The sequence below is a fragment of the Pleurodeles waltl genome, chromosome 3_2 (genome assembly GCF_031143425.1).
Source record: "Pleurodeles waltl isolate 20211129_DDA chromosome 3_2, aPleWal1.hap1.20221129, whole genome shotgun sequence".
Classification (NCBI taxonomy): domain Eukaryota; kingdom Metazoa; phylum Chordata; class Amphibia; order Caudata; family Salamandridae; genus Pleurodeles; species Pleurodeles waltl.
Window position 1 is genome coordinate 186,339,588 of NC_090441.1, and position 14,507 is coordinate 186,354,094.

The 14,507-nt window shown below is 49.5% G+C and overlaps 1 long non-coding RNA gene across 1 annotated transcript in view; it reads left to right on the plus strand.

Annotated features, from left to right (window-relative positions):
* The first annotated feature begins 1,172 nt into the window (after window positions 1–1,172).
* Window positions 1,173–14,507, plus strand: part of LOC138286667 (uncharacterized) — a 95,172-nt gene continuing 81,837 nt past the window's right edge. The window contains exon 1 of the long non-coding RNA XR_011202027.1: window positions 1,173–1,428. This is a non-coding gene — a long non-coding RNA (uncharacterized lncRNA). The remainder of the gene's footprint in view (window positions 1,429–14,507) is intronic.

A 14,507-nucleotide genomic window follows, 5' to 3' on the forward strand; every position in this document is an offset into this window, starting at 1 on the left:
GTGCCTTCCGTGAGCATCAGTCGCCTCACTGTGGCGGCCTTGTCTTGTGCCGCCTTCTGCTTCAGCCACCCAGCGTGACACATGTTGGCAAAATCATTCACTTTCCCGCATGTATTGCAGCTTTTATCCCTCACAGGGCAAACAACCGGGATCTTGTGGTCATATCCGCAGCTACCGCATTCACTCTCACCTTGCATTTGGGCACACTGAGGGCGCTGGGTGGATTGATGTATTTGTAGAGCATCAACCTGTTCCTCTTTCGCCACTGTTTGTCCTGTGGCAGTGGATGCTGTTGACGGCTGCCCTCTCGCAGCAGCCATGGCATCTGCCTGGGTAGCTGAGAGTTCATGCGACTGAGCAAGGATCAAAATCTCATCCAACGTGACGCCAGGCTGTCGAGTTTCCATTACATGTTCAAACGGCATCGCTGGATGACTTGCACATGGATCTCCTCGTGCTGGTTTAGGACGACGCAAGTGCTTGCTAGTTTCTGCAGACTGGCGTAAAACATGTCCACTGTTTCAGTGTTAGTTTGTTGTGCTTGGCAGAGCTTTGAACTACTCATAATCAGGGTTCAACTGGGGGTCAAAGTACAGATTCAGTGCTACCACCGCAGCGTCAAAGTTATTAGCCTCACCTGTATTTGGGAGTGTTCCAAAGAGCTTGTACAGTTCATCACCACCCATGTGCAACATAAGGGACCTGCGTATGGCACCATCCATCTCTCTGGTGGCACAGAAGTAGTTGTCCAGGCAGCCAAGCCAATGACACCATTGTGGTGCTGCCCTGGTGGGATCTGCAAGCTGGCTGAAAGGGGACAGCGCTGCCACCGAGGAGTGGGCTCCCACATTAGGTGGTGGTGGCTGCTGCTCGCAATTCTGCTGCAATGAGCTCATTGCGGTATCCACGCCCCATTCACTTCCTGCTCTGTCAAGTGATATTCCGGGGCCTCGCTGACTTGGGCTTCTGTATCTGGTGTCCTCACTTGAGGTAAACGCTTTATAGTCTTTTAGTTACGTGCCTCCTTTAATGAATTTCTGTTATTTTCTTTTCATTCACATGTATTTTTTTCCTTTACAGCCTCTATGTGTGGCAGCCGACCTTCCACCCACACCGCTGACTCACCGGGCCTGGAAATCAGGTTGCCGCATCATCCTCTTCCTGGCAAGCACCTCCAGGCCAGCCTCAGGGCGGGGTCCTTTCTTTGCCGGCAGCGTTGAAGAAATCCTCGCTTCCGGACCGGCATGGTCAAAGCGCACCAGTGCCACCTCTCTGAACAGACGCCTGCGGGCAGGCTCCTGAACATGCCCAGGATTGCTGCCAAGTGAGGACACATGGAGCAGGAGGAGTGGGTAACGGCCTCCGGGCAAATGCACACATGCGCTGGCAAGACTGCGACACACTCCGCCGGAAGAACGGAGTGCCGAGGTAGGCATTTTCTTGTTTTTCGGCACTTGTGCCGAAGCGACACACAGGGCTCGTGTCATGTAGCGCTGCGGGGTCAGTCCACCTCATCGCCAAATAGGCTTGTGGCCATGCGCCGGCGGTATGCTAATAACAAAACACGCTGCTGCCGTTTAGTGTATAACTGAGCTACTGCCGGGGTTAACAGCACTCACTTTATTTATGACCTCGGTGGTGAGCCCAGCCCCTTGCCCTCACATTGCAACATTTTATCGAAGAGCCCGGGTGGCTCTCTACAACGACCACCACACTTGTGGTTTTTCTGCATGCAGCGTTTCTCTTAGCCCCATGGTCGGCGTAGCTGATACCTTTTTCGGGGGCAGGGCCTTCACAGCAGGGCAACAGCTGGGGTCTCAGGTTCATGTGGGTTCTTCCAGTTCTATACGTCTTCAAGTTTTGACCACTGAAATCACAGCCAGCCTGCAGTGTTTGCGTCCCGGAAGTATGGGTGCAGCACTCCCAGGTTTCCTCCCTGATTCCTGCTGGGATATGCCCATGCCTGTCGAGTCTGCTGGACGTCAGCTGCCTTTCTCTGCTCCATAGGCACTCCGATTCAAGGCAGAGGGAGTCCAACTTTGTTTATTTTACATTTTCCAATGTGTAGAACACGGTCAAGGAAAATTCAGCAGGCACAAGGATGATAATTCCAGGCTTGGGGCTGCGGAGCTCCATGTTGTATGACTTACTCGGTAGCATCTTGGCCGCGCCGCCCGCCTCTGCAATTACCTGATAGGATCAGACCTCACACAGCAGGAAGATGACCTGTGCATCAGGTAGAGTTGTTGCCAGGGTGGTCTCATCTTTTTGAAGTGTTGATTCTGAAGCTGAGGTGAGCATCAGTGTGGACTCCCATGGATGTCTCCTTGTTAAGTTATGTGTGAAGCCATCAAGGACCATTGCGGATTTAATCCTGCACTTATTTTCTGCTGTCTTTAATGGTGACCATAGACACCTTTTACAGAGATGACCTTGAAATAGACCTCTGAGGGCCTTCATTGTGGTGAGGTGGTCTCCACATTGATGGCCCTCCGAATACTCCGGAGAAGTCATTGACGAGGAGTGTGCAGACCCAGGTCCATGTCGGTGCATTGTAAGGTTTTACTAGGGAGTGATGGCTGGTATTCTGTGTTATTTATATGCAGGGGCCGGCTTTTAGCGCTAGTGGCGCCTGGTGCAACAATCTTTTTTGGCGCCACCCCCATGACCTCCTCCTCTGATTACCTCACTACCACCCAGCAAAAGTGCCCCTCATCGCGCCATAGTCCTTCTCTCACATACATTTCATTTGTTTTGAAGCACTGTTAGAGGCTGGCTTTACTAATGCCCTCAGCTAGCCACATAAAATAGGGATCTGTTCTTTGCAGCAGGCACATTACCTTCTAAGCTACGTTATGGCGATTCAAAACTGCCACCAGACAAAACTCCATCTCTTGCTCTAGCAGGAACACTGATCACAAGAGTTATCTTGACATTTATATTGCTACCTGAGGGAACTCTGCAACAGATGCTTTTGAGGACAGTGCCCCCTCTGTAGGATCATGCCTCAGAGGGAATGTTGAGAGGGTAGAATCTTAGGATCCTAGGGTTCCAGAAGTGGAGAGGAGAGAAGCAGTGAGGAGCTGAGCAGAGATGGAGGCTTGATATGTTGCTGGGGGTTATATATGATGTTGTACCACCAACATTGAAATAAAGACGAAGAAAACGAACCAGGATTACTGCGTGATTCCTACATAATTTGGCGACGAGGGTTGTTCTGCGCAGGGGGCAGAAATTACCTATAACCCCCAACCCCTGGATATCTTCAATCAACCCCTGGATATCTTCAATCACTTTCAACCAAGCAAGACTTTTATTAATGACTGTAAACAAGTATCTGCTTCCTGAAAGTAAGTTCTTCTTGTCATTTGATGCAGCAATAATCGAAAGGAAAGACTTCTAACGGTGTTAATACTATTTGTTCAACTTGTATGTTTCAATCTGAAGTGGGAACTTTGGAGTTAAATACGACTAATATAATTATATTAATTTAAAAAAATCTCTTGGTTGTTGATTTCGTGCGGCGTAACCAAGTGGATTTTGGTTATTTTCAAAGAAAACTGTCTTGTAGCTGAGAAGCGGCGCGCGTGTATAACAGACGCGTAGAACGGATTCAATTTAAGCACAAACAGTGCACGTGTTGAGCACACGCGCACCGCACCAAGCACAGCGTTTGAGCGCGTGTGCTGCCAGTGCGCGTGTTGAGCACACGTGCACCGGACCGAGCACAGCATTTGAGCGCGTCTGCTGCACGGACATATTTTGTGCTACTGATGTGCCTTATTTGAGAAAAGAAAAGACATGGAAAATTAAATACGCTTGCCTTACTATTTTTGGAACACAGTTTTACCAGCCAGCTTCCTCTTTCGTGGGATTCAGCTTGACTGTGGTAGACGAGGCTACACCGATTGGATGAAATAGAATAGTGAACATTGTAAAAGGACTACTGGACAAAAAAAAACAATAGTAGAAACAAAAAAAGGACTATTGTTTGCACATAGTGCTGGAAAAGAATTATATTATGAACTAATGTGAGCATTTGTACTAAAGTGTTGTTATGTTAAATTATTATTTTAGATTATTATTTTAACTTCTTACTTTAATTTATTATTTTAGTACATTATTGTAGTTTTTTGTTTTTTCCTCCTTCAGGATGGCAGAACAAAATATGTCTTCACCACCGTGTTTCCTACCTGTACCTGGCGAGCCTTCAATATCGTGGAAACTGTGGCGAAATATGTTTTCCACATATTTGTTGGCCATTGCGGGGGATAGATATACCCCTGTTAGGAAACAAGCAATACTGCTTCACCATCTTGGAGCGGAGGGCAGAAGAATTTATCATGACCTTCCTGAAATACCTTTAGGCACTGGGGATGGTCATCCTACTAATGTCTATGAAATGTCATTGCTGATGCTAGAAAAACATTTCACTCCCAAACTGAGCACAGTGTTTGAGCGTCATAAATTCTTCTCCCGTGTTCAAGGCCAAGATGAAGACATTATGGCGGTCATTCTGACCCTGGCGGTAAAAACCGCCAGGGCCGTGGTCCGCGGGAGCACTGCCAACAGGCTGGCGGTGCTCCTTTGGGCATTCTGACCGCGGCGGTACAGCCGTGGCCAGAAACGGAAACTCGGCGGTCTCCCGCCGGCTTTCCGCTGCCCAGGGGAATCCTCCATGGCGGCGCAGCTTGCTGCGCCGCCATGGGGATTCCGACCCCCATACCGCCATCCTGTTCCTGGCGGTTTCGGCCGCCAGGAACAGGATGGCGGTATGGGGTGTCGTGGGGCCCCTGGGGGCCCCTGCAGTGCCCATGCCAATGGCATGGGCACTGCAGGGGCCCCCGTAAGAGGGCCCCACTTAGAATTTCGGCAGACACTGAAATTCGCGACGGGTGCTACTGCACCCGTCGCACCCCTTCCATTCCGCCGGCTCCATTCGGAGCCGGCTTCCTCGTGGAAGGGTGTTTCCCACTGGGCTGGCGGGCGGCCTTTTGGCGGTCGCCCGCCAGCCCAGTGGGAAACCCAGAATGACCGCTGCGGTCTTTTGACCGCGGTACGGTCTTCTGGCGGTTCCCGCTTGGATCACCCCCTTAATGTCTAAGTTTTCGAAGGTTTTCACTGACAAACTTGGAAAATTGAAGGGATTTACACACCGTATAATTTTGAAAAGCCATGCGATCCCCATAGTACATAAAGTAAGACCAGTCCCCTTTTTGATGAGAGAACCATTACGACATGAATTAGATAAACTTCTTCAACAAAAAATAATAGAGCCAATTGAGTCGTCTGAGTGGTTGGCACCAATAGTTTTGGCACCCAAGGATGGGAACAAGGTGCGGTTGTGCATCGATTTGAGAGATCTCAATAAGAATATATGGGTGGATAGACAGCCCCTTCCAATATTAATGAGATGTTGAGCGTAATGAGTAGTGGAAGGGTATTTAGTGTATTGGACATGTCAGCTGCATATCACCGGGTCAATTTACATCCAGAATCTAGACCTCTGACTTCTTTTGTAACACCTCTTGGGGCATATAGGTATTGTAGGATGCCTTTCGGTTTGGCATCAGCTTCTGCTGTCTTCCAACGGATAATGCAGAATATTTTTAGAAACCTGGATAATGTCTTATGTTTCCAAGATGATGTAATTGTAATAGGAAAGTCACTGGAGCATCATGATGAGTTACTGTGGATAGTGTTGAAGAGGATAGAAGATCATTGATTGACGGTAAAAAAAGAGAAATGTCAACTAAGGAAAAGTAGTGTGAATTACTTGGGACATGAGATTTCAGCTGATGGCATTAAACCAAAGAGAAGCATAGTGGAGGCAATTAGAGATGCCCCATGTCCTACTAGTAAAGATCAGTTGAAGTCATTTTTAGGGCTAGAAGAATATTGCTCAAAATTTGTATACAATTTTGCGGAACGCGTAGAACCCATGAGGATCTTACTGAAAAAAGGAGCAGTGTTTGAATGGAATGAAGATTGTGCAAAGGCATTTGAACAGATTAAGGTGTCCATTGCTGGATCTCCAACTTTAGGTCATTTTAATGTGATGAGGAAGACAATTATATTTACGGATGCCAGTAATGTGGGATTGGGGGCAGTTTTAATTCAGATTGAAGATGATGATGGAAAAATCATTGGTTTTGCTTCGCGGAGATTGCAAGGGGCGGAACGGACATATTCTGCCATAGAAAAAGAAACTTTGGCTTGTTGTTGGGGAATTAACCATTTTAAGTATTATTTATGGGGGTTACCCTTCACTCTAAGAACTGATCACAAACCCTCATTGCAAATTTTTAAGTGTGATCGAGGGTTGGAAGGTAGTTTAACTCCCAGGATTTCCAGATGGTTGTTAGCTGTTATGGAATTCAATTTTAAGGTAGAATATGTGAAGGGAAAGAAGAATGTGGTTGCAGATTGCCTGTCAAGACTACCTATTGAGGGGTGTGGAGATGGAAATGATGAAATGTGCAGTGTGCAATTGGAGGCCTTCTTCATTGATGGAGAACTGGCTTTAAGTAAGGAGGAATGGGATGAAGCTGTGAAAGATGACTCAGAATATAATAAGTTAAAAAAGCTTGTGATGGATCAAAACTTCTGGGAGGAGGAAGATTTGAAGAATTTTTTGGCAGTAAAAGATGAACTAAATCTACAAGGAGAAAAGATTTTGAGAAGGAATAGAATAGTACCACCGTTAAAATTGAGGAGAAGATTGGTAACAATTGTGCATGAGGGACATTTGGGTAAGAGTGCAACTAAAAGAAGGTTGCGGCAATTTTACTGGTGGCCTGGGATGGACAGGGATGTAGAGAAGGTGGTTGAAGAGTGCCAAGCATGTAGGAACAGTGACAAGTCGAAGATTGTGAGGGAACCTCCCTTAGGTGAATTGCAATTTCCCAAGGCACCATGGGAGAAGCTAGCCTTGGATTTAGTGGGGCCAATTGTAAGATTAGGAAAAAATAATCGCTTCCTCATGGTCCTTGTGGATTATTACAGTAAATGGTTCCGTATTAAGTGCACTGAGCAAATTACTACAGACAAAGTAATTGAGTTTCTTAGAGATTCATTTTTAGAGGAAGGGGTTCCGAAAATGTTGGTAACGGACAACGGTGTACAATTGGTTTCTGTCGCCATGACCACGTTTCTAGATGGGTTGAGGATAAAACATGAGAAAGTTGCGTTAGGTCGTCTGCATGCTAATGGTCTAGTAGAAAGGGTGAACAGAATCATAATGGGGAATATTCAATTGTCCTTAGCTAATGGATTGAACTGGAAACATGAGCTGAACAATATGTTATGGGCGCACAGGGTTACACCTCATTCTGTGACAGGTGTGTCACCTTTCATTGCTCTTAAAGGGAGAGAGCCGGGTACTAAGGAATCTCCCTGGTGGATCAGTGAGAAACGGCAAGTGTGTGTGGATCAGGAGAAGTTACAGACAAGAGTCATGTGTTCTCAGAAAAGGAATAAAATGAGTTACGATAGAAGAAAAGGTGTTAAATTTACTGAAGTGAAGTGTGGGGATCTCGTAGCAGTTAAGAAGATAGGAATGGTAAGGAAGGGTGACAGAAAATTTCACATGCCACAAAAAGTAATTTCTGTAAAGAATTCTGTAGTCAAGTTGGAAGATGGAAGAGAATGGAGTACGGGGAATCTGTGCATTTTCAAACAGAAGTAATGGTTATACACACAATTCCATGCAATCTGCACCAACTATAATGATGTACATCTTGCGATGGGCCAGTGGTGGAGATTATGGGGGTTATTCTAACTTTGGAGGAGTGTTAATCCGTCCCAAAAGTGACGGTAAAGTGATGGATATACCACCAGCCGTATTACGAGTTCCATAGGATATAATGGACTCGTAATACGGCTGGTGGTAAATCCGTCACTTTTCCGTCACTTTTGGGACGGATTAACACCTCCTCCAAAGTTAGAATAACCCCCTATATGTGGTGGGAATTATACACTGTTGCATGTTTAAGAATGTATTGCTTAGGAGTATATTATATGTTTATTCTTGTTTTTATTTCTTTCCATTTCAACTCATCATACTTTTTTTTCTTTCCGATTATTGTAATTTAATTGTGGTTATAATTGTTGTAATTCATAAGGGGGAAGATGTGTAGGATCATGCCTCAGAGGGAATGTTGAGAGGGTAGAATCTTAGGATCCTAGGGTTCCAGAAGTGGAGAGGAGAGAAGCAGTGAGGAGCTGAGCAGAGATGGAGGCTTGATATGTTGCTGGGGGTTATATATGATGTTGTACCACCAACATTGAAATAAAGACGAAGAAAACGAACCAGGATTACTGCGTGATTCCTACATCCTCCTCCACTCCAAGTGCACCAGTCGCACGCACCTAAAGCCGGCCCTGTTTAGGTGCAGTCTAATTCAGCTGCTTGTTACCTTGTTGTCAATGACCATGCACTTTTCCTTCTGGTGCTTGAGGGTTTGTTGATGAGTGGAATAAATGCATTGCTTGAGCACCTTGAAGAGTTCTTGAAACTCAGGGATGCACTATATTTAAAACAATATGCCGCACCCTGTGTTTTCCCTAGAGCTGGCACTAAAGTTAGCTGCCTAGCGCCAATGCAGGCCCCTTTGCACCATAGTGGAAGGGTGCCTGCGTTGCAGGGAATGATTGTTTATGTGCTGAAAGGTGCCCCTACTGCACATAAACAATCTACAATGGTGATTTGTTACTTCTATGTGTGCTGCAGAATGCGGCATACATAGAAGTAGCAAATAGTAATTATTGAATGTTTATGTGCAGGAAGGAACACCTTCCTGCACATAAACAATCATTCTTGGTGTTTTGCTCTTTCTATGTGTGCTGCAGAATGCAGCACACATAGAAAAAGCAAAAACAAGGAGAAATAAAAGTATTTCTCCTTGTTGCGCCATCGTAAATCTGGGCCAACATCAAAATGCAATGGGTGTTGTGGAGGAACGCCCACAGCAACACCCATTGCATACCCCTTTCACGCTAAGTAATACACGTAAAGGGACGTATTTATAAGGCAGCATTAAGCCACGAAAAGTGGCTTAATGCTGCCTTGTAAGTATGGCACAGGGCATTGCGCCAACGGAGCATCGCTAAAAGCGACACTACAGTGGCACAAGGGCCCGGTAAATGAGGCCCAAATTGTTGTAAGTGATTACAGTCAGCAAGATGTAACAGTTGGGCAAGCAGCAAATTCTGAAAAGTTTAAAGCATCAGAGGTGGCACTAGATGGGCAAGTTTACAGATCAATATCAATATTGGCACTTGCAAAGGACAGCGCATCCCACAGAGAGGACACCTATGTCTTGTGTCTGTCAGGTGTGAAGCTTCCTTGGTTGAAAGACGATAGCCTTCAAGGTCAACCACTTCTTAGCGTATCTACCACAGGGTATCGGTGGAATGGCTGGTAATTTCCATGAGTTGCCTACAGGGAGCCTACCGACAAGGAAGAGATGTGTGATTGGTGTCTCCAACAGGGTGACTAGTGGATATGAGCTGTCTTCGCCTGGGTCACCCAACATCAGGATGATAGGGCCCTCTGTTTCAGTTCTCCGATGGTGATGGTGTACGAGGCTGCTACGGACTCTGGAAGGAGGTTCCTCTAGGACGCACAGTTGCTATTCTGGGTCAACTTAGGTTTTTTAGGTCTCACTTTCAAGCTACCCCATCTACTGAGGGGTCATTGGCTCAGTCTAAGCTCCTGCGTTTACCACAGTACGTTGGGTTGGGTTTGGGTGAGCGTAGTTTGAGATGACCACCGGTGCCTACTGTCTGCAGGGTGCAGGTGAGCGCAGAGGCCAAGGAGCTGATGTGGGTATCTGAGACACAGGGGGTTTACCTTGGCGTTGGTTTCCTTGGAGTGATTTGTTGGTGTGCATTCTAAACTTTGCTTGCCTGGTCTTGGCGGTCCCCGATGGGCTGGAGTAAGCTGAAGGTGATGGGTGCTCAGTGGCCTCAGTCCAGCTGCTGTTGGTATGAGAGGTTGGTGCTTGAGGAGAAGATGAAACCCATGATGGTTTCTTGGGTCAATCTAGGGTTGTCGTTGCTGGAGTCTGCTGGGTGTACTGTTTACATCTGACTTCAGGGTGCTACTGGCAGTGGTTTTGAGGTGGGAATATTTCTCTGTATCCTCGGCTTCTTAAATTCGAGTAGTCATGACTAGGTGCCTTACTCCTCACTCAACCTCAGGGTGATTCACAGTCTGAGGCATTCGATCCGCGGGACAAGACAGACGTGGCAAGTGTGATGGGGGGGCATAGAATTTTAGAGTGTACAAAATTGGATAGTTTCTGTGCAACGTTCAGAAAGCTCCGTGCCAAATATCTCAACCTTGTGAACATTGCAAAGTTTTGCACTTTGCTTCATCGGTATGAAAATTGTGACTTTTGCTACAGTCTGTGTCACACGTGAGCCTTGTGCAAAAGACATACTTTGCAGAAACCAGCACTCTCTGCTGTGCGGTGCTGCCGTGCAGAGATACCTGCCTCCTGGGCAAAGCTGCAGATACACATTCTGAAACTCTTCCCTTTATGCACAGAAAACTTCGCAAAATGTAAACTTATTTATCAAAAATCTGCTACATTGTCCAGCTTAGGTGTTTGATTTGAGTGAAAATGATTTCGCTTTGTAGAGAAAATAATCTCATCATGTAGAAGAAAGTAAGTCTCAAGCGAACAAAAGTTTTCAAAAGTTGTGAAGTTTAATAATCAAGAACTTTGCAAAAATGCCAATCTCCGTGCCTCTCCTAAGAGGGGCGGCCCATTGTACACCGAGGACAGAGGGTTGGTAATTAACAAGCACATCATTGTTGTGTATCACACCACAATCAGTGTGTGTTCACAAGCGCCCACTCTGTCCTTATCACCAACCAGCGCATTGTGTCCACAGATCGCATCAGGTGCCGACGAAGGACACGGTGATATAAACCACTTCAGAGGCAGCGCACTGAAAAGATGAAGCGCTTTATGGAATTGAAGCACTTAGAAGACCTAGCTCCTAGAGGTGAATGCCTGGACAGAAGACAACATCGCTCTAGGTCTGATCTGGCTCCGTCTGTCCCTCACAACCCTTGGATGAGAGCTCAGGCACACCTGTCCAAGGATGGTCTCTGCCCCAGTGATGGGGGGCGCACCCCGCTGTTGAGGGACCAGCTACAAGGCTGGCGCTATCGAAGGACAACAAACAAATCTCTAAGCTAAGACCCCTTTGAGGTTGAGGTCCAGGACAGGGCTCATCTTGACCCTGACAGCCAAAGCAGTCTGCCCCTGGTCCTCTTGGCCTCTGGTCCTCCTGGCTCCTGGTCCTCCTGCCTCTTAGTTATCCTGCTGCTAGTCCTCCTGCCCTGGGCCTCCTGTCCCCTGGGACTCCTGCCCTGGGCCTCCTGTCCCCTGGGCCTCCTGCATCCCAGTCCTCCTGCCCTGCTCCAACATGTCCCCTTGGCCTCCTACCCTGGGCCTCCTGCCCTGGTCCTCCTGTGCCCTAGGCCTCCTGCCCTGGTCCTCCTGCATCCTGATCAGCCTGCCCTTGTCCAACATGTCCCCTGGGCCTCCTGTCCTGGTCCTCCTGTCCGCTGGGCCTCCTGCCCTGGTCCAACATGTCCCCTGGGCCTCCTACCCTTGCCCTCCTGTCCCCTGGGCCTCCTGCCCTAGTCCTCCTGTCCCCTAGGCCTCCTGCCCTGGTCCTCCTGCATCCTGATCCGCCTGCCCTGGTCCAACATGTCCCCTCGGCCTCCTATCCTGGCCCTCCTGTCCGCTGGGCCTCCTGCCCTGGTCCAACATGTCCCCTGGGCCTCCTGTCCTGCTCCTCCTGCATCCCAGTCCCCCTGCCATCTGCTTCTCCTGCTTTCTGACCCCACTGCCCTGGTCCAACATGTCCCCTGGGCCTCCTGCCCTGGTCCTCCTGCTTCCTGATCCCCCTGCCCTGATCCCCCTGCCCTGGTCCAACATGTCGCGTGGGCCTCCTACCCTGGCACTCCTGTCTGCTGGGCCTCCTGCCCTGGTCCAACATGTCCCCTGGGCCTCCTGCCCTGGCCCTCCTGTCCCCTGGGCCTCCTGCCCTGGTCCATCATGTCCCCTTGGCCTCCTACCCTGGTCCTCCTGTCCCCTAGGCCTCCTGTCCTGGTCCTCCTGCATCCTGATCCGCCTGCCCTGGTCCAACATGTCCCCTGGGCCTCCTACCCTGGCCCTCCTGTCCGCTGGGCCTCCTGCCCTGGTCCAACATTTCCCCTGGGCCTCTTGTCCTGGTCCTCCTACATCCCAGTCCTCCTGCCCTCTGCTTCTCCTGCTTTCTGACCCCACTGCCCTGGTCCAACATGTCCCCTGGTCCTCCTACCCTGGCCATCCTGTCCCCTGGGCCTCCTGCCCTGGTCCTCCTGCTTCCTGATCCCCCTGCCCTGGTCCAACATGTCCCGTGGGCCTCCTACCCTGGCCCTCCTGTCTGCTGGGCCTCCTGCCCTGGTCCAACATGTACCCTGGGCCTCCTGTCCTGGCCCTCCTGTCCCCTGGGCCTCCTGCCCTGGTCCAACATGTCCCCTTGGCCTCCTACCCTGGTCCTCCTGTCCCCTAGGCCTCCTGCCCTGGTCCTCCTGCATCCTGATCCGCCTGCCCTGGTCCAACATTTCCCCTGGGCCTCCTACCCTGGCCCTCCTGTCCGCTGGGCCTCCTGCCCTGGTCCAACATGCCCCCTGGGCCTCTTGTCCTGGTCCTCCTACATCCCAGTCCTCCTGCCCTCTGCTTCTCCTGCTTCCTGACCCCCCTGCCCTGGTCCTCCTGTCCCCTGGACCTCATGTCCGCTGGTCCTCCTACCCTGGGCCTCCTGCCCTGGTCCTCCTGCTTCCAGACCCCCCTGCCCTGATCCAACATGTCCCTTGGTCCTCCTGCCCTGGCATTTCCACTCATGAGCCCTCCTGTCCCCTGGTTCTCCTGGCCATATTTATCCTGCTCCCTGGTCTTCCTGCCCCTAAGTTCTTCTGTCCCCTAATCATCCTGTCCCCTGAATCTCCTGCCCCCGGTCCTCATATTCCCGGTCCTCCTGCCCCCTGGTTCTCCTGCCCACGGTCCTCGTGGCTCTGGTCCTCCTGCCCTGGTCCTCCGGCCCTGATAATTCATTGGTACTCCTTGCCACTGCCCAGTAAGAACAATTAGAATGTGTTTTCGAGAACATTCTAATTCCTGGGCTACCCCCCCCCCCCATGCCATGTAACAAAAGGTGTCACTAATGCTCAAACCAGGGGCAGTAATGTCACCGCCATCAAACGGCTGACAGGCAGAGGTACCATACATGTTACCTATAATGAGTAGGACATGTATTTCTGCAGCAGGCGCATTGACACGGTCAGCTAACTCAGCCCAAGCCTCACAGCAGACCGGGGGAGGCCTGCTGTGCCCCTGAGGACAGAAGCTTCGAGTGAGTTCAGGGGCGAGAGAGGGGTGTAGGAGGCGGGGGGTCGGAGATAAAGCACGTCACAGGCAGAAGTGCCCCTTGGGGGTATCACTTCATTGCACGAGCACTTCACCTACGCTTTGTTATATTAAAGCTGTTCGGGGGATAAACCACTCAAAACTAAGATCGCCTCAAATGCAAATACCTGCAGCACAGATAAAGCTCTCAATGGAAACTACGTCACAGATAAAGCGGTTCAAACTTACTCTTAGATAAAACAGCCTAGAGTCGACAAAGGACACTTCATATGTAAAGCACTTCAGAAGTAAACCAGTTCGTTGACCCGGAGCTCACACGGACCCGCAGCAGCTCTCTGGACCCCAGTATTGCGCGGGGGGGGGGGCGGGGGGCTAAAGGAGAGCCCACCCTCAGGAACGGGAAGGAAGCGCAGCCACGTTGGGCACTCCGGGGAGGAGGGACTAAGGCCCTGATTTCTACTTTTTGGGGCAAAACTGCACCAACGCAGTTTTGCACCAAAAAGTTTTGCACCGGCTTGCACTATTTCTGTGCACCAGCCGGGCACCATATTTTTGGAATGGTGCAAACCGGTGCAGAGTAGGCAAGTGTAAAAAATAATTACGTTAGTCGTGTGTGGCTGGCGGTATGAAAGAAGGGGGTTTTGCACCAAAAAATGACGTTAGGCAGGTTAGAGTAAAAAAAAAAGGACTCTAACCTGCGTTGAGTCATTTTATGACGCAAAACCATCCATACCACATGACTCCTGTCTTAGAAAAGACAGGAGTCATGCCCACCACCGCAATGGCCAGCACAGGGGCCCAGGATCCCCTGGGCATGGCCATTGCACCCTGTGCCATGTATGGGGGTCCATTTCAGGGCCCCCTATGGCACTTTAAAAAATAAAATAAAACACTTACCTGTACTTACCTGGGATGGGGTCCTCCTTCCTCCACTGTCCCTCTGGTGTGGGTGTCCCTGGGGCCTAGGGAGAGCACATGTGGGCTTATTTCATGGTGTTTCACCATGGAAATAGGCCCAAAGGCCTCCTAACGCCTGCCCTGACCCAGGCATTAAAAAATGGGGCAAAGCAAGCT